The 24,334-nt window shown below is 38.1% G+C and overlaps 1 pseudogene; it reads left to right on the top strand.

The window, feature by feature from the left end:
- Nucleotides 1–1,955: 1,955 nt before the first annotated feature.
- Nucleotides 1,956–24,334, top strand: part of LOC149251587 (1-aminocyclopropane-1-carboxylate synthase 7-like) — a 46,390-nt pseudogene continuing 24,011 nt past the window's right edge.

The raw sequence follows: 24,334 nt of genomic DNA, 5'->3' as shown, positions 1-24,334 counted from the left end.
TCTGTTGACTTTTTTCATTTTTTAATTAATAGCCTTATTTGATTCCCAAGGGAATATGCTCAACATATGGTTAGTCTTAATGATTATCAATGGTTGTAATGTGTTATAGATTTTGTTAGGTTGCATTGATTTTTAATAAATTAAAAAATTTAGATTCGTGTCAACTTTCCCACCAATTTCCTAGGGATTTGAGATTATTCCAATTCTAATAAGTTCAAATTCTAATTAGATGGAGAAATTAATATATAGGAAAATTTTATTTGGCAAAATAGTCCATTTTTAAATAAGATGTGTAGTCCTTTTTTTTAGCCTCATGCCTTTCCATAATATATATACATCAAATCCGTTTCACCCATTAATTTGATTATGCTAACAGAGATATCACTAAGTGTTTTCTCCGTATATGATTGAATCTGATTAAGAAAAGCAACAAATACGTTTTCCAACTTGCCTCAATAGTCCATCTCTCGTCAGTTTTGACGGGTACACACTGCACTTAATTTCAAATTCCAAGTCTGACCACATGTGTGTTTTAAACTGTCAAGAATGTACGCTAGTTATGATTTTCCAACTGCATGGCAACCAATATATCCCATGCTATCGGGCCATAAATGAACGGCGGCTTTATATGCCCACCGTTCGATTTTGCTGAGGCCGAAATCGAACGGTGGGCTTATACAGCCGCCGTTCATTTATGGCCGGATAGACTGGGAAATATGGCTCGCCCAACTGCATGGTGGACATTTAATATGGTGACACTTCGGGGAATTTTCCCACCTTTGAAGATAGAGAGGGAATAGAATTCTATCTAGTCTCATTGGAATATTGTCTTTTCTCTACATTGAATATAGAGAGGAATTAGAATTCTATCAGAGTATTGTCTTTTCTCTAGGTTGAATATAGAGGGAATTGAATATAGAGAGGGAATAGATAGAAAATATTGCCTTTTCTCTACGTTGAAGATAGAGAGGCAACATAATATAGGGAGAGAATAGATAGAAAATTCAAATTCCAAGTCTGCCCACGTGTGTTTTCAACTTTTGAGAAAGTACACTTGTTATGATTGTCCAACTGCATGGTGGACATGTGTGTTTTCAACTTTCGAGAATGTACGCTTGTTATGATTGTCCAATTGCATGGTGGACATTTAATATGGTGTAAACTTCGGGGAATTTTCCCACCATTGAATATAGAAAGGGGATATTATTCTATCCGAATATTGTCTTTTCTCTACGTTGAATATATAAGGGGATATAATTCTATCTTGTGTGTCGTCTATAGATGTTATAAATTTGTTTGTTTGAAATGTGATAAGGAAAAAATTAAAAAAATAAAATGGTGGAGTGTTTAAATGGTTTTATGAGGTAGAAATGAAATTTTTGTTTTATATGGTGGAAATGAAAACTTTTAAAACATAAGATGTTTTTCCAAACCTTATAAAAAAATTAAAATGCTAGAATGTTTGGATGGTTTTATAGAGTGTAAATGAAAACTTTTGTTTTATATGGTGGAAATGAAAAGTTTTGAGGCACATAAGATGGGTGTTTTTTAAGACTACACTTTCTATTTTATCATTGAAATTTTGTGTAACATTGTTTTAAAAGTCGGTTATTTAACTGGGTCGTTCGCACGTCCATCTGTTGAAACTCTGCTGAATTTGACTTTTCAAATGCATGTATATTTCCAATGTCTAGCCTTTGTTTAATTGTTGGCTCTCTTGATCTTCAAATTTCCAGCTATCAAACATTAGATATTAATTTCTCTGCACGACACTCATGACATTATAAATGCAAAGGCTCCCCTTCCATCCACACAAACACGTCGCTTCTAAAAGCTATAATCGTCGCTTCTTCTTTATTCTTCATTTAAAAACAAAGGAATCGCCCAAAGCGGCTAATTGGGATATACTTTCCATAGAGCCAATGAGAATTGTAAATTGAGATTCTCGAGTAAAGATATAGATGGAGAACCCAACTTCACAACAAAAACAACAAACTCCTAAGCGATTGCCCGCAAGGGGAGCTCAACTTTCATCATTAGCAACGTCTAAAGCCCATGGGGAAGACTCTCCTTACTTTGATGGCTAGAAGGAGTATGATGCTAATCCCTACCATCCAAGAAGCAATCCATTTGGAATCATCCAAATGTGCTTGACAGAGAATCAGGTAGATAACATCACATATTTATTCATAAATTTATATCATTTCTCACACACATTTGTGCTGGAAAACAACTTTGAGTGCATCGAATTGGATGATACTTAACATGTTTGAAATTACATGCAGTTGTCATTCGATTTGTTGGAGAGTGTAACATATCCATTAAAAAGAACGTAAGAGGAATCTTTTACGACATGTCTCTAATGAGTGTAAGAGGAATATTTCATTCTTTGGTGAGTGCATAAAAGAGAGTGTAATGTATTATTAAAAGAGAGAGAGGGAGTTACATAGATCCATGAGAATCATCAAGGAGAGAGGTGTGAAGTGATTGAGGAGATGAAGGTGACTTGTAATTCCCTTTTAATAATAATATCATAGTCTCATAAAAGATAATAATAATATTAATAATGTTAATAATATTGAGGATTAAGTCGGGGTTGAACTATTAGAATTGATTAATGATAATTTAAGTGATTTTCCTTCAACTATTCTTGATTACCCATTGGTTGAAGGTCATTTACTATTTCTGGAAAATCATACTTGAGATGCTAGACATGACTTTCTATTTTTAGAAAGTCACTCCAGAATTGTCAAAAATGAGATTTTATTAAGAAAATTCATCCCTAAGCCACCCATGAGTAGTATTTCTCTTCCGGAGAATAGGTATTTTGCATCCCTATTACATACATCTTCATGCCTTAGTAGATTGAGGACTTTGCACCCTGATCTACTCCAAGGATCCAAGATTCCACACCTTGATCTTTTAAATATTTAGGACTCCGCATCCCAATCCTTTTATTATATATCCAAGACTCCATGTCTTTATGCTTCATGGATTTAGGACTCCATGCCCTAATTCTTTTATTATAGATCCAAGACTCCATGTCTTTATCTTTCATGGATTTAGGACTCCGCACCCTAATTTCCATGGCATATCATCTACTATACTTTGAAACTTCATGCTTCACCTTAAAGTACTGACTGTGAGCTCATACCCATCTAGTGGTTCGTTGGTAGGGCCTTGTTCCAAGACCTGCACACATCACAATCTCATGTATTAATGGAATCAAATGAATTTCATAATTAACTTATTCACATTTTACCAACGATTGTGTATGACTTCCACAGTCATTTTGGTTATGGAGAAATGACTTCCACAACCATTTATAATTTGAACATCCTTGGTTTGCAAATAACCACGTCCCCTGTTACTTCCTGATCAATAAAATATTAAGCCGATATAATCATAAAAATCATGATTCATGACTTCCACAATCATTTATAATTTGAGCATCCTTGTTTGCAAATAACCATGTCCCCTACCACATCTTGCTCAATACAAGATTAAGCATATATAATCATACAAATCATGTATCATCCATAAATCATAATTAACCATATGCTCCACATAACCATGATCATCTTGGATATATGTGTCTCAATCCTAGATCACCATACATGTCATACACCTATGTCCAAATTAGGATACTTAAAGAGAAAACATCGATAATATGCTCTTAACTAAAATCAGTTCTTATACACACAACCATAGATATTATCATAAGCACATAGCAACCAGGTGACCCAAACTAGGTCTATAGCATATAAGCATGCACATAAGTCTATCATGTGTAATCTTATATCATTACATCAAAATCACCCTCTCTAAGTGTCACCAAACTAACCTTGGGACACTACACAACCGGTGACAACATCTCCAATCATGAATGTGATCTGAAATGTCAGTAGATGTTAGGTCCCTATAATACTAGTGATTACCCCATTACTATTGTAGTTGTATCTCTTATTAATATTGTTGTGCCCCTATTGTTCCCATATTGTTATTATTGTGCCCCATAGAATCCCTCTATTGTTATTTTTGTGTCTTTATATTATTATTTTTAGGTCGGCTGGGTTATATTGTGACTCCTTAGACTCCTATATATAGAAAGGAGGTTTTTTCATTTGAATCATCAAATAATCATTCATTTGTGTAATGTAAAGGAGGTTCCCCCTCGAAGAGGCTGAATTCTAAGGCGTTGATCTATCTTTTCTATCTTTTTGTGAGCTGGTTTCATAACATTTGGTATTGGAGCTTTGGATTCTAGGGTTTTGCTACTCCAAATAGGTCATTATGGAATTTTCACTATAACTTTTTTCTGCAACGTTTTAGAAGCGAAAAAAAAAAAAAAACCAAAAAACAAAAAACAAAAAAAAAAAAAAACAAAAACAAAAACAAAAACAAAAAAAAGCAAAAACAAAAACAAAACAAAAAACAAAAAAACAAAAACAAAAACAAAAAAACAAAAAAACTCGTTTGAGACGAAATCGGACTGAACCTTAGGTCTGAATTTCAGATCTTTTCGCGCTATATTTACGGAGATATGATCTGAGGAATTTGGTATTTTTGCAGACTTCTGAATTACATTCCAAAGAGGTGACCTGGGGAAATCATCATAACTTTCCCTCTGAGCATCGAATTGAAATTTCGTAAGAAGGTACAGAAAGAGGACGAACTTTAGTTTCTTGTATATATTTCTTAGAGCCAAAGGTCGAAACAAGGACACGTGGCATGTCGTACAAGTTCGTTATACTGAACTGGTCTATAATCAGGTTACTGTGGGAGATTTGGCATAACTCTTCCTTGGAGAATCCAATTTGGATCAGACTGGTGGCATTGGAAAGAGGACATAGAGTGCTACTGCAAGTCAAAATTTCAGAACTAGATGATCTGAAATTACAGAGATACATCAAAGGCAATATCGAGCTCCTACAAAGTGAAAAAAGGTGTGTAGATTTTTTAAAATTTTTGCTTAAGCTTGGTTTGAAAAATTATTTTGAAGGAATTCAAAGGGCATAGTAGAGAATTATTATCAGTAACTGATTCCCCGTGGAAAGAAAATGCAAACACCTAGTAAGCAACCTGAAAGCTCTAACATGACTTATGAATAAAAGGAAGAAATGCAACATGATATATCAAAATTACGAGACCAAGTGCAACAAATGTCACTCGCACAAAAAGTAACAGAATCTAAGATGGATGGTTTAAAGAAAGATGTAGAAGCTAAGATGAATGATGTGGAAGCTAAGATGGATGATTTGAAGATAGATTTAACAAATTTTCTACAAGAAATACTTACTAATGGTGAAATGGTAGTAAAGGAAACTCATGATGCAAACAAAAGAAATGTTAACCATGATTTCATAGACTCTAATGTTGGATCGAAGACCCACCATATTCCAAAAATTGATATGAGGAAGTTTAATGGCAAGGATCCCGCAACATTGATATTACAGATGGAGCAATTTTTCGATCTCAATAATGTGCAAAACAAACAAAAGGTACATATTGAAACTTTATATTTGGAACCAAATCATTTTGTATGGTATCAATGGCGTTACTCTAGTAAACAAATTATCACTTGGGCAATTTTTACGGAAGAATTGAGAGCAAATTATGAGGATACAAAAAGCAATACTTTTTTTAGCTAATTGATAAGTATCAAACAAAAGGGTTCAATAATGGAGCACATTGAGGAGTTCCAAAAATTGAAGATAAGGGTAAAAAATATTCCATAGGAGCATAGGATTGATGTATTCATAGGGACTTTAGAAGATAATATCCAACATGATGTTCGCCTTTGGGAACCTGATTCATTAGAGAAGGCATTTAGGTTACCAAGAAAAATGGAAAGCAAAATTATGGCAACCGGGAAGCATACCACTCACAACTATCAAGATGGAAGTGTTGTTGCCCCTAGTCTTCCACAACCTATAAGGTTGACACCACAAAAATTGGAAGAAAAAAGAGCAAAAGGGCTTTGTTATAGTTGTGATAACAAATACATTAAAGGCCATATGTGTGTTGAGAAGAAATTATTCTACATAGATTGTGAAGAGGAAGAAGGAAAGGAGCAAGAAAGGTCAAAAGAAGAGGATATACTCTAGGAACAAGCCTAGATAAAAAATAAATGAATCCGACCATATCTTGTAGTGCATTGGCTGGAATTACCACTCCTCAAACCATCAAGATAGAAGGACAAATCAAGAAGAAAAAGGTAATAGTGTTGATTGATTCAGGAAGTGCCCACAATTTTATTCATTGTAAGGTAGCAAAAGAATTGAATTTCTTCCTATATCCAGCACCAGAGTGTCAAGTGATGGTTGCAAATGGAGGAATGATAAATTGCTCTAGAAAATGCCATAATATCAAGCTATCCATGGGAGAATATGTATTGACTATCCCAATTCATTCCATTCCAACGGGAGGTGATGATGTTGTACTAGGAGTCCAATGGCTACAATCCTTCGGTACAATAGATTTTAATTTTCAAGAACTTTTCATGAATTTTTCTGTAGAAGGAAAGGAAGTTGAATTAAGGGGTATTGCAGGGAAACTAGGAAAGATAATCAGCTCTAACGGTATGACAAAGCTTCTAAAAAAGGAACAAAGAGGTGTAATTGCACAATTATGTTTGCTAGATGTTTCCACATCGAAATCATCTATTTCTCCATATCTCCAAAAAGTCTTGGACAATCATTCCAAGGTATTTGAGACTCCCAAAGGCCTCCCACCTATTCGTGATGATGATCATGCTATTCATCTGATTCTAGGAAGTGTTCCTCCAAACATCAGGCCATACAGATATCCCTATGCCCAAAAGAGTGAATTTGAACGTATGGTTGCAGAAATGCTAGAGGCTGGTATAATTCAACATAGTCAAAGTTCTTTCTCTACTTCAGTAAGATTGGTGCACAAGAAGGATGGATCATGGCACATGTGTCCAGATTATAGGGAGCTCAATAAGCTCACTATTAAAGATAAGTTTCCCATTCTTGTCATTGATGAATTACTGGATGAATTGCATGGATCAATTTACTTCACCAAGTTGGATCTTCATTCAGGATATCATCAAATCAAAATGAAGACTGAAGACATTCTGAAAACAGCATTTAGAACTCATGAGGGTCATTATGAATTTTTGTTCATGCCTTTTGGCCTTACCAATGCACCTTCTACATTTCAAGGTTTGATGAATTCCATTTTCAAACCCTTCCTTAGAAAATTTGTGTTAGTATTTTTTGATGATATACTATTCTACAGCAAGTCTTGGAAAAATCATGTTGAACATGTTGATAGGGTGCTACAACTATTTGAGGAGAAACAATTATATGCAAAAGGATCCAAATGTTTCTTTGGAGTACAAGAGGTGGAATATCTAGGTCATATTGTATCTCATGAAGGAGTTAAGGTAGACCCTAGAAAAATTAAAGCCATTAAGGAATGGAAAATCCCCACATCCATAAAGCATCTGTGAGGATTTCTCAGGTTGACAGGGTATTATCACAAGTTTGTTAAGAATTATGGGAGAATAGCAGCACCTCTAACAACATTATTGAAGAAAGATGCATTTTCATGGACTCCGGAAGCAACTAAGGCCTTTGAACATCTTAAAGAGGCAATGTGCCAAGCACCGGTCTTAGCTACGCCAGACTTCACAAAAACCTTTATTGTGGAATGTGATGCTTCAGGAAATGGAATTGGTGTTGTTTTAATGCAAGATGAAAGACCCATTACTTTTGAAAGTCGTCCAATCGAGGGAAATTTTTTCACACAAAGCTATTTATGAGAAGGAAATGTTGGCAATACTACATGCACTTAAGGAATGGAAACTCTACCTAATGGGAAGACACTTCAAGGTAAAAATGGATCATGATAGCCTTAAATACTTTTTAGAAAAAAGATTATCCTCTGAAGAGAAACAAAAGTGGGTCACAAAGATGTTGGCTTGTGACTTAGAAATCATCTACAAAAAAGGGAAGCAAAATGTGGTGGTAGATGCACTCTCAAGAAAGGATGAGGATGTGGAAGCATTGTTGTGCGCTATTTCTATTATCCAACTGGATTTGATAAACGAAGCAAGGGAGGAATGGAAGAATGATGAGGAAGTGTGGGTACTTATTCAAAAGTTACAACAAGATTCCAGTACATCTGATACATTTAGCTGGCAAAATGATTCGTTGTGGTACAAAGATTGCTTATACCTCTGTAAGAATTCCCAACTCAAAAAAAATATTCTTATGGAATTGCACACTTCTCCCTTAGGAGGGCACTCAGGATTTTTAAAAACTTACCACAGGGTTAAGAAGGATTTTTTTTGGGATGGCCTTAAAATTGATATTCAAAAGTTTGTGGCAGAATGTTGGTTTTCCAACAAAATAAAGTTGAAACAATTAAGACCCCTGGTCTATTACAACCTTTATCCATTCCAAGCCAACGTTGGGAGGAGGTTTCAATGGATTTTATCACAGGTTTACCCAAGTCTGAGGGAAAGAGTGTCATCATGGTGGTAGTTGACAGACTTACCAAGTATGCACACTTTTGTGCATTATCACATCCATTTAAAGCTAGTACAGTTTCTACTGCATTTATGGAAACAATTAAAAAGCTACATGGAAACCCAAATATTATTGTAAGTGACAGAGATCCCATTTTCACTGGAAATTTTTTGATAGAATTATTTTCTTGTCTCGGTACTCAATTAACTCATAGCTCATCTTATCATCCTCAATCTGATGGGCAAACTGAGATAGTAAACAAATGCTTGGAAGGATATCTTCATTGCTTTGTATCTGATAAACAAACACAATTGGTCAAATGGTTGCCTCTGGCTGAATGGTGGTATAACACTTCCTTCCATACAACAACAAAAATGACCCAATTTATGGCACTTTATGGATATCAACCACCATCCATCACATCATATTGAAGAGAAAATTCTAAGGTTCAAGCAGTGGAACATCACATCGAGCATCAAAAGCAATTTCTCCAACTCTTAAAGGATAACCTCGTGTTGGCGCATAATAGAATGAAACAATAGCATATCAATATCGCAGCGAAAGAAGTTTTGATGTAGGTGATTGGGCATTCCTACAGCTACAACCATATAAACAAATGTCCCTCAAGCAAGCTAAGAAGGATAATAAATTATCACCAAAGTATTATGGTTCGTACAAGGTTTTGCAAAAGATTGGTACTATGGCATACAAATTGGAGCTTCCTGCAGCTTCTCGAGTGCACCCAATTTTCCATTTTCCATGTTTAAAGAAGTTTATAGGCGACAAGCTCCCCGTTCAAACAATATTGCCAGAACTTGACGAGGTAGGAAAAATTATATTATAACCGGAAGCAGTCACATAAACAAGAACTCAACAGCTACAAAATCGATCAATTTCGGAGTATCTCATCAAGTGGAAGAACTTATCCGCTGAAGATTCCACATGGGAGGATGGGAATTTTATATAGAAGCATCCATAACTACTCAAGCATTGAGGACAACACTTTTTTGAAGGAGAGGGGCATGTTAGGTCCCTATAATACTAGTGATTACCCCATTACTATTGTAGTTGTATCCCTTATTAATATTTTTGTGCCCCTATTGTCCCCATAATGTTATTACTGTGCCCCATAGAATCCCTCTATTGTTATTTTTGTGCCTTTATATTATTATTGTTAGGTCGGCTGGGTTATATTGTGACTCCTTAGAATCCTATATATAGAAAGGAGGTTTTGTCATATGAATCATCAAAGAATCATTCATTTATGTAATGTAAAGGAGGTTGCCCCCTCGAAGAGGCTAAATTCTAAGGTGTTGATCTATCTTTTATATCTTTTTTTGAGTTGGTTTCATAACAGTAGAGTCTGATTGTTTGAAGTTAGTAAATAGTTCTGTTCCAGTTTCATATATGATGGGAAACAGGAAATGTGTGAGGGAGGTAGTGGATAAATTGTTAAAGTTGTGAAACGACGCTCTAAGTAATTCAATATACCATTTAGCTATGAGACCCATAAGTGTTCGTTGGAAAAGACAGAGTCAAATGGAATCATCATTAAGTGAATTGGATGAACACCACAGATGATATGTCATAACATGCGCTGACAAGTCTTATCCAGGATTCCCATTGAACTTTGGGATATCATAAGTTAACTTAGTGGGAATAATTGGCCACCATGGAAAATGAGTTGTTACGCAGTAATTTGTCACCGTTGGTCACCATCCCTATCGCCCCATTTCCATACATTGGAGGACGCATTCCGGGACCTGTGAGCACTGACATAACCCAAAAACACTTGCATTATGTTCCCCTGAGTATGTACTTCATGTTCCCTGAAGACACCTTCTGCAAATTATCCCTGGAAAGTACTCTTTTTCCATTGGCGCAGGTCCATAGTATCTTACCCGCGCCAATCACTGAGATCCTCAAAAGATGGCGCGACCATTGGCGCTCTGTCACAGAACAACACCCGTGCCAGCCCAGTTTGGTAATGATTTTTGCCAAAAGCACGCCCTTCTGCTTTTTCCCTTCAGATCACGAAGCCTTTTGAGGGAAAAATCCAGTTGATAGAGGTCGAGAGTCATCATTTATCCTTGACATCTATCCACAGTGGCTTTTTCAGAGATAATGCCAATCCACAATGGGTGTCCTGGTTCATCGAATCTTTCTACCTTCTCCATCTATAAATATTTTTCCTCATGCATTAGACAAGCTAGTGCTAGTTGTTGAGCTGTTGAGTTCTTGGAGGAAGGCTAGTTGTGGTTATGCTGCCGGAGAGGAGGTACATTGCAAGACACATATAGTTGCTCGCCCAGCCAGAGGAGAGGTTCAACGTCAGAACCTTGGTTGTAACTTTTCCTGTCTATTATTAATTAATGAACGACTGTTATTATAGTTCCAATCTCATCGTCTATTATAGTGATGTTTGATTTATTTCCTTTCTGACTGAAATATAGTTGTGCTTTAGTGGATTTTATGCTTGTATCTGGTTCTTCCTTTGCATGTGCGGGTGTCCGTTTGCAAGGATCGCAAAGATTGTGACCCGCTGGAGCGAGGGAGCAGGAATACCAACCCTGCTTCGACTATAGCGTTGGATTCCAGGTTGGTCCACTTAATTCACTTTTAGTGTGCAACTAGGAACTTGCGTGGCAGCGTGAATCGATTGTGGCTAGTTCTGTTTTAGGCTAGTGGGATCGCCTCTGTCCGCAGAGGGGATTTACCTATCCAACAATTTGGCGACTCCACTGGGGAGAAGCTATTTGGAGTTTGTCTTGCATGTTAATTTTCTCTTGCTTGCTTGAGTGAATGAGCTTTCTGGGTCAGTTTTGAGATTATTCTTTACTGTTTGATCCATCTGAGCACTGTCAGCCCGACCTGGTGTCGTGTTATTTATTTTTTTTTTAGCCGGCGAGCTTAGTTGGCGTGGTTTTTACTCTGACAGTCGCGCCAGTTGGCGCATGTTGCTCAACAGCAACTCGCGCCAATCCTCTGGTAGCGCAAGTTGCAGGCTGACAGTTGCGCCAGCCCTGTCAATTTTGCCTGTGTGTTGGTTTGAAGCTCTTTCAACTCAGATTTTTATCTTTTTATACCTCTTACAGCCTCTGGAAGCGTGTTGAACCTCTGCTTGACTGGTTTTACCCTTTATCCTTCAGTTGTTTGCTTATTTCTATTGATTTCCGTCTCAGCCCTAGAACATCTAGTGGCTTTGCATGTCTAGCCTTCTGTGGGAAGTTTTGGTCTTTTGATTTTCCAGTCAACTTGTTGGTTGTGCTCCGCACCTATCCAGTGGTTTGTTAAAGCTTGGTCTTCTATGCTCTGGGTGATTCACTTCTAGCCTCTTTGGATTTTACTCGACTTCATTTGAACTTAGATTACATGGTTCATTGAAAGTCTTTGTGTTTTTCCTTGCTTGCATAGTTCATTTTGGTGTTTCAGAATTGGTTCTATTTCATTGAGTGAACTTGGATTGTGTATACTTCTGCATATCTCTTAAGATTTGTTTAAGTGCATCATGCCATCTTAAAGGAAAGAAAAACAAAATATCTTTTGCATCATATTAGTTAGCGTTTATTGTTATTTGTTGCTATTAAAAAGAAAAAGACAAAATTTCATTTCTTGTTATTAGCTGCATTAGGATCTTTGTTGTTTGCTGAGTGATCATTTCGTTTGTGTAAAGATCTCAACCCTCCTGTAGATAGAATTCATCGAATGAAATGGTATAGTTTTGGCATATAGTTTGCATTTAAGAAGTTTTTGAGATATCACATACGGTAGGACCAAAAAACTGAAACATAATTGAAGATAAACTTTAAAATAAACTCAATGAACATAACAACGCATTGGAACATAACGAAAATACTCTAGAGGTCTAGGTTAGAGACGTGTTCCGGCGTCTTTAAACCTGGTAGCTTACCGTTGAGTGGTTGGGTGATTCCTCCACTGTGAAACGATAGGTGCCAATATGGACTGAGCTCCCACGTACCGTCGCGTATATACGGGAGACCCCACTAGGCTATTATCCTTTATGCATAGGAAGTCGAGTCTGCCGCCTTACAAGCTGTAATGCACTGAACACAGCATTCGGGAAGATTGACTGCAGTACGGGAAGTCCTTGGTTTTCATCTGATTGCCGAGGTGTAGAAGCAGTTTTATGGATTGTTTGGTAAACCTTTTACCTAGAGTCTCCAGAGTAGTCACTTTTGATCCTTTTCGGACTCCCTAAAAGAAAAGGTGTCTGTGAGCGTCTTGTCACTTCGTGCTCATTAAATATTTGAAGGAGACTAGAGTCATCTTTTATCCTTTTCTCGACTCTTAAAATATGAAAAGGTCAAGTTCAGTGTCTTAAAATTTATTGTCCACGATAACATCTACCCAATTAGATTTTGTTTGCGTTAGCTTGAGTAAGATTATTTCTCGTTCAATGGCAGCCTTCCCGGCGCCCACTGGCCAAGGTGTTCCTCCTGATGGAAACCCTCGTCCATTTCCTTCTGTTGGAAATGTCGGTGTTCAGTATATCGCAACATTGTCTTTGCCTGGGTTGACCATTGGTTTACCCGTATGGTTGTTTTCAAACTCGGTGGTCTCGAGTGTGATAACTCCTGTTCCGCCACCACCTCCTCCACCCGAACAACACCATGTTGATTCTAAGGTGGACCCCTCCCCTTCTTCGCCTATTGCTGCGTCCTCATCTTCTACTTCGCCTGGTGAAACTTTGGATTTCAGTAACCAGGTGGCTAAGAAGAAGAAGAAGAAGACCAAAAAGAAAAGTCTCCTAAGGGAAAGGTCGCATCTACCACGAAAATATCTGAAGTAGAACCACCTTCTGCTCCTCCGCGGAAGGCTAAGTCTCCTTGTCGATTATGCAAGGAGGACCATTTTCTTTCTGATTGTCCTGTTATTCCCAGGATCCTAGATATATGGTCCCGTGACCCGACTCGCCCCTTGTCGTCGCAGATTGACAATACCTTATCAATTGGTAAGAGAAAAGGGAAGGTTCGTTTCTCTTGTCGACTTTGTGAAGGTAATCATCTCCTTCGCCTTTGTCCACTTATGGATGAAGCCTCCCGTCTTTTGGAAAGTCTGTCAGCTCCCTTACCCCAACTACCTACTGGATATCAGCGTCTTTTTGCAACCGCAGATCATCTCTCTGCTAACCAAGTGATCAAGCATGATTCCTCTTTGATCCAGCCTTCTCTTCCCGAACCTAGCTGTGCTCAGCCTGTTCCAGACCAGTCCCTGGTCGGAACGAGTGTTGATTTACATTCATCATCTATGCACCACTTTATCATCAAGGATGAACCATCTGAATCCAAACCAAACGAAAGTCTAAAGGTCCAGATTACAGTTGACCCGGTCTTTCAAAAGGTCCAGATGACAGTTGACCCAGTTTTCCTTTCGGAAGTTCCATCCTCAGATGATATTACATCTGAATCCAAACCAAACGAAAGTCCAAAGGTCCAGATGACAGTTGACCCGGTCTTTCAAAAGTTCCAGATTACAAGTGACCCGGTTTTGCCTTCAGAAGTTCCATCCTCAGATGCTATTATCACTGCAAAGAATGAAGACCCCACCGTCCAAATTCTATTCATCAACATAGACTCTAATGATCAAGTGAGCATCCCTCTCATTCCTTCGCAACAGGAAGAAAGTCCCTTAGAATCATATCCGGCCGTTTATCCAGTCCCACCTCCAAGCAACCTAGTTGTTTCCTTCAATTGGGATCAACTAGGCAATCCTCGGTTACCAGCCTCCATACCATTTCGAATTATAGTCCAAGTCTACCGAATGGTTATGGCCGGTACAATTATTGATGAGGGATCTCCTGTGAGTATCCTTTCTTCAACAACTTGGGAGGCACTTGGTTCGCCACTGCTTCTGCCTGAGATGAGAAACCTTACAGGTTTCCATCGAGAAACCACTCGACCTTTAGGAATTCTTCCCAATGTACCTATCACATTAGAAGGGAAGACCGTTCAAATGGGCGTCATGGTAGTCCAAGGTCCGTTAGATTACAATTTACTCCTTGGACGAGACTATATTTATCGCATACGTGCAATTGTGTCCTCACTCTTCAGAGTGATGTGTTTTCCGCACGAAGGAAGGACGATCAGGATCGTAGACCAAATTTCGTTTCCCGGTTCGCACTTCACATATAGTCATCTACCATTCCTAAATGCTCTTATTTCCACAGGAAATGCCTCAACATCCACTCTGTCATTCTGATGACGGCACCTGACCCGGGCGCGTGACTGAAGCCCGGGGGGCATGCATCCTCCTTCAAAATCGCGTCTTTCCAAGTGAACCTTCATTCCATCCACTCCGTGAATGCCATGAAGCTTGGGGGGCATGTACCTCGATTTGCATTATCATGCTGGAGGCATGCAAATTTATAGCAAGCATAGTTTTTCGTTTCAAGCTTGTGTAAACATGAAACCGAATCCAAGCAAAGTTCTCCATGGTTCAAGCTTGTGTAAAAATGAACCCATACCTGATTTACATCTCGTGATTGCCTTTTATCTGCTAAATTCTGCTAGATGAGCCTTGGTTGTTTCATTCCATCGCCACCATCTCTTCGGCCGATCATATGCTTTCACCTGGTTGTTTATCCTTTCCTGAGGAACCGCAGCGATGAGTGGTCTTATTAGCCAGCCTCTTGACCATTACATGTTTCGAGCAAGTTCCACCATTACCGGAACCAGTTGCTACCCTTTATACCACTCGTTCCTTCAGGACGAGTCGCCTTTACGCTCTTTTCTGACTCGTAAAATATGAAAAGATTGCCGAGTATTTTTCCTTTTTGACTCGTTAAAGAGAATAAAATGGAGGTCTGCTTTCAGCTCTTTTTCTGACCATTTAAAAACGAAAAGATTGCCGAGTTTTCCCTCTTGACTCGTTAAACGTTAATAAGGGGCGGTCGTTTTAAGTTCTTTTTGTCGACCGTTAAAACATAAAAAGATTACCGGGTTTTTGTCGTTTCAAACTCGTTAATGGTTACGAAACGACGTGATTTTGACCGCTTTTTTACTTTTTCAGGTCGAAATCACTATTTATGAAAAGTACTCCTCGATCGTAATGGTCGGGCGGTTCTTTTGGGCATTATTTTATACTTTTTCGGGCCCGAGAGACACAACTTTACGAAAAAGGACACCCCTGGAGTTTCCTTTTCTGCTGTCTTTTCAAACTCTCTAAACATGAAAAGACGCCGAGTTCTTCCTTTGTCAGACTCGTTAAAACCTGATGACATCGGATTTTGTCGAAATGACACACCACAAGCATATGCTATCCCCATAAAGCTTGTTAAAAATAACTGGGGTACTCGCCAGAAATGGTGGGGGAAAAGAAAATTTTGGAACCATAATTATTATCGTGTCGGTAGTATGTCGCTCTTGAACATGGCACTTTTCTGCTTTCGTGTCCAGGGTGGGGATATCTCATCTTGTATTTTTTCACTTGCTTCCATGGACTTGGGTACCCTATTTGACCTCTCATCCGCTCATAGCCTCGTCATCATGACCTTTGATACATTGACGTCAAATACTGCCAATTCCATTAATGTGCCGCCGATATGTTCAAGAGAAGTTGACCTCTGCAAAGAAACAACCTCCCTCTGATAGTTCGTACAATCTTGATTCACAACATTATCTCTCTGTCTCGTGTCGATGATGTGGGAAACATTATGGCCCACCTTCGATCAAGGTCACTTCCTGTCGACTTCAGCTCATTATCCAGGAAGCTGATCTAGAGACTCCTTTCCGGTGCCTTGGAGCCTGCATGCCTCAATGGCAGGTTCTTCGTGTTCGACGTGAGGTTTTCATCATTGGCCTCCGATCGAATGATTCTACGGGTGTTCGACTTCAGATCATTAATTCGCACGCCGTAGATTGTACCTATGGTACCTTGAGGGCCATTGTCATTATTGGTGGTACCTCTCGCGTCTGTTAACAGTTTTCACTATTGACTGGTAATCAGACGATGTTCATGCATGTTCGACTTCAGCTCATATATTCACATGCTTGAACTTGTACTCTTGTTCGGGTCGAGATGGAGCGCAAGACCCTGGATTGTGTCTGTTGTAATCCAGGCGTGATTCTTGATACATGACTCATTCACTGGATGGCTGCGACCATACCTGAGTCAATTCATTGATCCTAACCAGATGGCTGCGTCCATACTATGGATCTAGATTATTTATGTACTCATACCATACCACGTACATCATGTAATTGAACTATCAGTCGTGTCTCTTAATGCAGATCCTCGGCGACAGCTATATATGTGTTCTTGTGTGTTCTTGTAAAGCATTTCACCCCTCTCTCTACCTCTCGGACTTCATGCTTTAGGGGGCATCTGTTACGCAGTAATTTGTCACCGTTGGTCACCATCCCTATCGCCTCGTTTCCATACATTGGAGGACGCATTCCGGGACCTGTGAGTAGTGACATAACCCAAAAACACTTGCATTATGTTCCCCTGAGTATGTACTTCATGTTCCCTGAAGACACCTTCTGCAAATTATCCCTGGAAAGTACTCTTTTTCCATTGGCGCAGGTCCATAGTATCTTACCCGCGCCAATCACTGAGATCCTCAAAAGATGGAGCGACCATTGGTGCTCTGTCACAGAACAACACCCGCGCCAGCCCAGTTTGGTAATGATTTTTGCCAAAAGCACGCCCTTCTGCTTTTTCCCTTCAGATCACGAAGCCTTTTGAGGGAAAAATCCAGTTGATAGAGGTCGAGAGTCATCATTTATCCTTGACATCTATCCACAGTGGCTTTTTCAGAGATAATGCCAATCCACAATGGGTGTCCTGGTTCATCGAATCTTTCTACCTTCTCCATCTATAAATATTTGTCCTCATGCATTAGACAAGCTAGTGCTAGTTGTTGAGTTGTTGAGTTCTTGGAGGAATGCTAGTTGTGGTTATGCTGCCGGAGAGGAGGTACATTGCAAGACACATATAGTTGCTCGCCCAGCCAGAGGAGAGGTTCAACGTCAGAACCTTGGTTGTAACTTTTCCTGTCTATTATTAATTAATGAACGACTGTTATTATAGTTCCAATCTCATCGTCTATTATAGTGATGTTTGATTTATTTCCTTTCTGACTGAAATATAGTTGTGCTTTAGTGGATTTTATGCTTGTATCTGGTTCTTCCTTTGCATGTGCGGGTGTCCGTTTGTAAGGATCGCAAAGATTGTGACCTGCTGGAGCGAGGGAGCGGGAATACCAACCCTGCTTCGACTATAGCGTTGGATTCCAGGTTGGTCAACTTAATTCACTTTTAGTGTGCAACTAGGAACTTGCGTGGCAACGTGAATCGATTGTGGCTAGTTCTGTTTTAGGCTAGTGGGATCGCCTCTGTCCGCAAAGGGGATTTACCTATCCAACATGAGTGATGGGATCGTTAGTAAGCCAAGTTAAATCTGACAGTTTAAGAGTATCCAAAAAAGGCAACTTCCTATTAAATCCCAAGGGAGAATGACCTCAATATGAAGGGATAGACTAGGACATAGGCACTTGCATTCATGGATAAGGAGGGTTCTGATAATAAGGAGAACCTGGTTAGTATAATATGGAGGGTTTTGATAATAAGGAGAACCTGGTTAGTAGAATACGGAGGGTTGTGATAACCAGCATACAAATGGGTTTGTTTCCCTACCCCAGGATGGCGATAAAGTTGTTAGAATCGTTGGGTTTGGATTTACTAGCCTTGAAAAGGCACTTGATGTTGTCCATATTTTTTCCTGATCAAGGTTTTCATTTCCCCTCGTATGGGTTCGATTGATACTGCGTCAAATTTTGAAGAATTTAACCTACTGAAACTTAAGGAGTGCCTTTTGTGAGTGATTGTGAAGGCGAGGGACCTTGTACAGGTTGACTAATCAAGATCTTTGGGGTACCAGGTACCATTGGAATAGGCTATAAAGGTTAGTGCACATATATTTGAGCTTGTTGAGGTGTTGACGGATAGGTAGGAATTTGCGATGAAGATGGTATAGTTTGAGGATTCAACAATAGATCCCAATATGAACTAGGTTGTATGGGTAAAGTAGGTTGCTAAACACTGGAAGCCATTCTAGGATGAGGAGGACTATAACTAGGTAGATAACCATATTGACTTATAACAACAACAGGTTTCCCCCTTGACATAGGAGGAGGGGATGATGGAGGCAACTACGATCTAAATGGAGGGTATCCAACATACAGAGGGTTGGGTTATTGAGGGTAGCTTTGCCTGCTAATATAAGGACCATCTTATTGCTCTATTTTAGGTGTGGATGGAGGAAGAGGAGCTTACTGTGTAGAATTCATAAGATAAGTACCATAGATTATTCTTAAACTGGATGTCATGGGAGAGGTCCAAGGACTGGAAGCCACCCTAGAAAAGGTACCAGACAATGACTGAGAGCCAAGCGGGATGGGCGGGCCACCATACAAATGAGCTTATGGTGATGTTACAAACATAGAATCAGGATGTGACACTTGATGTCTCGACCATAATGGTGGGCACATGCTAGGAGTTTGAATCAATTATAGTCATGGTTAACAATCCCAATGAATAAGGCTGTGAGAAATCCATAGGTAGGCCCAAATAATCAGGTAAAGGAGATTGTATTTGAGGTTGAGGAGACGGAAGAGGATTGGTTTAATAAAAATAAAGTCCTTCACAATGAAAAGGAGTAGAAGGACAAGGCTCTTCTTGAGGGATCTCTTTAATATCTATAAGTCGATATGGAAGAGGCTGACCATCAAGCCCACGATATATTGGTTCTATCTGAGACAAAGGAAGAGAGCAGGAAGGTCCCAAAGACTTAGGTAAAGATGTTTGAGGCTCCTCAGGTTCAATAACCTCAGGAAACAAAGTTTATCACTCAGGGATATTAGATTCAATGACCTTAGGTAACAAAGTTTCAAGGAATTTTGTTTTAATTGTGTCAGTGTCACGAACAAGAACAAATGTAATCTCAGGTTCGAAACTCAAAGGGGCAGATAATTCTAGCTAATCAATATCGGATGGAGGGCAAGACGTAGTTCTCGATGTTCTCAATTCTTTAGTTTGCGCTTTCCTATGTCTAGGACGATGGTTAGGGCTACCCTTTGGAGCAAGTGGAGGTTTATTTTTCATTCTATGTGAATGACAAGGAGGGGGATTTTGTTCTTCCATGTTGGGCAATAGATTTTACTATCACAAAAAGAAATGATTAGAAAATAGGGTAATCTAGGCATAAAGGATTACCAAGCAGTTGTTAACTACAATATACACCTTGGTGAACCAAGGACTTAACGTATGGAAGCCAATCTCCCCGAATGTTGTGTTCGGTGTATCATAGAATACAATGCGACAAACTCAGTTACGTATGGATGGATAGAAACCTATTGGGGACTCTCAAAATATACGCAATGATACGTGGGAGTGAAATTCGTAATAATATTGTCTAATGCATAATCGTTTGATGAGAGTGTTCCCATATACTTTACGTGCGTGAGTGCCACTAATATACCTGAAGGTACATGGAGAACAGTCTTATACACTCACATACGTGGAATGGGATTTCACCCCTAGGATGCAACGCTGGAAAACAATGACATCTCCTACATTTAACAATGTTGGAACACGTCTCTAGCCTAGACCTATAAATGTTTGTGTTAATGTTACAAATTATCCTTAGGTTGATTCAATAAATTTCACTGTTTATCTTTGATTATGTTTCAGTTTTAAGGCTCACCACGAACGTCACTTGAATATCCTAAAATTAAAATCTAGCATGAAAAAATAGAAATCCTTTCTCTTTCAATGAAAATCTAGGTAAGTAAGGGAAAAAACAATCAAGATGCAACACACAATATGAAGAAAATAGGATGCAAGATGCAATTTTTTTTCCAACGCAATTGTTCCTATGCTAATGCACATGCAAAAGCCTAAATTTCAATGCAAGTTTTTTCTTTTCACCACACTTAATTTTCAAGATGAAGACAACTAAGATGCAAAATGTTCAATTATTAATTCAATCACACTTTTCACAATGAAGACTAGAAAAAAAATTCATCCAAGTGACTAGCAACCAAAAGAAAACAATTTGTTAGCAACAAAGTGATAAGAACAAAAAAAATCAAAACCAATTCTTACCAAAGGAAAACAACACAAATGCAAACGAGGCGAAGGCTTTAGAGAGACCACAACACACTTAAGACTCAGGGAAGTTCAATTGGAAGTAGGCTCACCAAAGATGAGCTCAAGAACCAAGGCAAAATTCATGTAAAAAAGGGGCCATTGTTGGTGCTGAAGAGGCACCAGTGCGTTGCAACACTGGTACAGAGTGGGCCAGGGTGAGGGGAAATTCTCTGTTAAAGACACATGGGGTGTGTTTGGTCTCGGAAAGAGAATCATGGCACGAAAATTGCAAAAACGGCTTAATGAAATCATTTCCTAGGTATATTCTTGGTTGGATGATACAAGAAAGGTTTGTCAAGGAGGTAATCAAACACAATGGATGAGGATACCATGAAGGGAATGCTTCATTCCCCAGTATGTTCTCCAATTTTTTATATGGGATTTACAATTATGGACAAAAGTATAATCCCTAGGTCGGTAGCTAACCTAGAACAACAGAGAGACACGGAACAAAATTCTTTTACTTAAAGTAAATAGATGATGGAGTGAGGCCTACATGGAAACTCCAATTCCAGCTCCGAGTGCCAAAATTATAACCCGTGTAGTCATATAACACAAGCCAAGAAACTACGAGATCTATGCAGTATCATCTAAGGACTACATTCAATAGATCGACATGGTATTGAAATAAGTGAAATAACAACATTACATATAGGAAAACAATGATTTCTTTCATTAATATAAATAGAAGGAGATTACAACCATAATTAGTAGTTGATCTTGTATAGAATAGCTCCTCCAAGTTGTTGACTTGTCCTTTCCTTGTCACAATATGCACCTCCAATCACCCTAAATGCATGAGTTGATGACCACTCACTACAACAACATAAGGGCATAATCACTCTTCAAAATCCAACCCCAAACCACATAGAAGGTTGGGAATATATAGAGAAGTAAGGTAAGTTGGATGTTCTTATCCAATTACGAATCTAACATAAGAGATCCAACTTTAATGGAGGGATACAATCAATGGATAAGTGACAAAAACCCCAAAGTAGGGAAGGATAGGATCCAAATGTTTTATTCAAGGTAAGTAGTTGTAACAACTTCCGGAAACTCCTAGAAGGAGAAGCTTCTAGAATCCCGATCATTCTCACGGATTTCTAGAACTAATGAATGTGCAATGGGGAGAAACCTTCCAGTGACCAACGCAAGCCATAGTGGAGCAACCTACTAGTGAATGCACCCTAGTAGGCTTACAAGGAGTGTTGGTCCTCAAATTGGCTCAGATGAAGTAGTTTAGGGCTGAAACTCTGGAAATTTAAAGGTACATGCTTAGGGATTTGTGCAAAATGGTCACAAGGTGGCATAGAATGTTCAATGATCCCATTAGGAGGCTCACTGATCGTATGTGAAAAAATGGATTATAACGGAATGCCCCCTAAAGCGCAAAGTCAGAGATGATGACTGATGACTAAAGTGTTTTACCTTATGACAAGTTGGGTTCAAGGACAGCTGAAGTGCTTCATCTATTACAACACATTTACAACATGAGATCTTTGTTTGCTGAGGGAGGCATACCCATACTCATCTCATAAGCCTTCTAGTGGTAAGATAACATAATTATGGACTTAGCAAGGGCTATTTTTCCGCATAATTGGTTTCTTGTATACACATTGTTATTGGCTGCAACTGGAAGTGGAACAATTTTGGTTGGATTCCAAACCTCTTAGGCTGGATGAATTTGTCCAGTCAAGCTAAATTTGTCTAGTCCAAATCCACAAGCATCTACTTTTAGAAAAAATTGAAGGAAAATGTAACAAAGTCTAATTTAAGGTTTTTAAATTCTATATTCCATATTTATGAATCCTTCAAAAGTTTCTTGAAATCCCCAACGACTTTTAGGGTGAACATAGTTATGCACATGTATCACTATAATAAATAAGTGATAAATTATGTCTTTTTTGGTCAATATTCATCCTTTCAATTTATGAATTATTATTTTAATTGTGAATTTATTTCAATTTAACTAGTTAAAATGGAATATTTATTTTTTTATTAGTATTTTTCTTAATAATATCAATAATAATTTGTGTGTTTGTAGTGGCATATGGCCAATGGGCTTGTCGATGATATATATAACTGTAAATTATAAATAAATAAATAAACGCCAATACATTAAACAACCTAAATTTAATATAACAATTATTATTTCAAGCCAAAGTACAACTTTTCCAATTTAAAAATCATATTGACATCTCTTTCCACCTTTTGGGGCAATTGCTAGTATTATAACCATCCTAGATCCATCTTCACTTTGGATCTATCAAAGGTCCAGAGGTATCAAATCTCTCAACATGCAAACCTATTTTTTCGAATGCAAAACTTGGATAAGATGAATATAGTATAGTTTATATATATATATGAACAAATTCTTAACCATAGAGATTTATGTTATTTTATCATAAAAAATTTCAATGTGTAAATAGACTTTATTATAATACCATGGGCTATCAATACCACATCCCAAAAAACCATATTTATATATATTATTATAAATATTCTAGAATATAAAATATTTTAAGATTATATCTTTATCATTTACCTACCTAATAATAAGTGATAATTAAATTAATATTATTAAAACCATATTCCAAAATAAACATAATTATTAATATAAATATTTAAATTAAAAACAAAGTAGTATTACAATTTTCAATAAAAGACCGTATCCATATAAATGTTATTTAATTTTCACTTTCAAAACCCATGGGCCATTGCTTTTAAATTATATGGCTTCGTATTATATAATAAAAAGTATTCAATAAAGCTTTTCATTTCTCAATTTAAACTATATAAAGAACTATGATTTTCCATATTATTTTTTGTGTGTATATAAGACACCAAATCTGTTTTACGGATTCATTTGATTATACTAACAGAGATATGACTAAGCCTCTTCTCTGTATACGATGGAATCTGATTAATAATAAAAAACGAATACGGCTGCCAACTTGCCTCAATGGTCCATCACTCGTGAGTTTTGACGGGCATGCTTAATTTCAAATTCCAAGTCTGACGATAGTTATGAGTCCAACTGCATGGCGGATATTTAATATATTGTCAACTTCGGCGAATTTTCTGTATGTGGATTACAGAGAAGAATAAAATTCTATTGACTCTCGCACGGGAATTTTGTCCAACTTTAAAAGTCGATGATTTCAGTGGGCTGTTCGCAGGTTTATCCGTTTTTCAACAGTCTCAGCTGAATTTGACTTTGAAATGCATGCATTTGTGGAATTTCAGGTCTTTGCTTAATTGCTGTCTTTTTTGATCTTCAAATCTCCAGCCGTCATATATTTGACATTGAGTTCTCTACACGGCATTCATGACACTAGAAATGTAATCGTTCCCCTTCCATCCACACAAACACGGCCCTTGTAAAAGCTATAATGGCCCCTTGTTGTGCATATTTCATTCGAAAACAAAGGAATCACCAGCTGGTAATTGGGATATACTTTGTAAAAGCTATAATCGTCCCTTGTTGTGCATATTTCATTCGAAAACAAAGGAATCACCTAGGGCTGGTAATTGGGATATACTTTCCATAGAGCCAACAAGAATTGCAAATTGAGATTTTCATGTAAAGATATCTATGGACATTGAGATTTTCATGTAAAGATATCTATGGACAGCTCAACATCACAACTGCAACAACAAGCCCCT

Source organism: Pinus tabuliformis, chromosome 7 (assembly GCF_031772625.1).
Source record: "Pinus tabuliformis cultivar Carrire ecotype Pingquan chromosome 7, CPIR1, whole genome shotgun sequence".
In the NCBI taxonomy this organism is placed as follows: Eukaryota; Viridiplantae; Streptophyta; class Pinopsida; order Pinales; family Pinaceae; genus Pinus; species Pinus tabuliformis.
The sequence above is the reverse complement of the archived record's forward strand: the minus strand, read 5'-3'. Positions and strand labels throughout refer to the sequence as shown.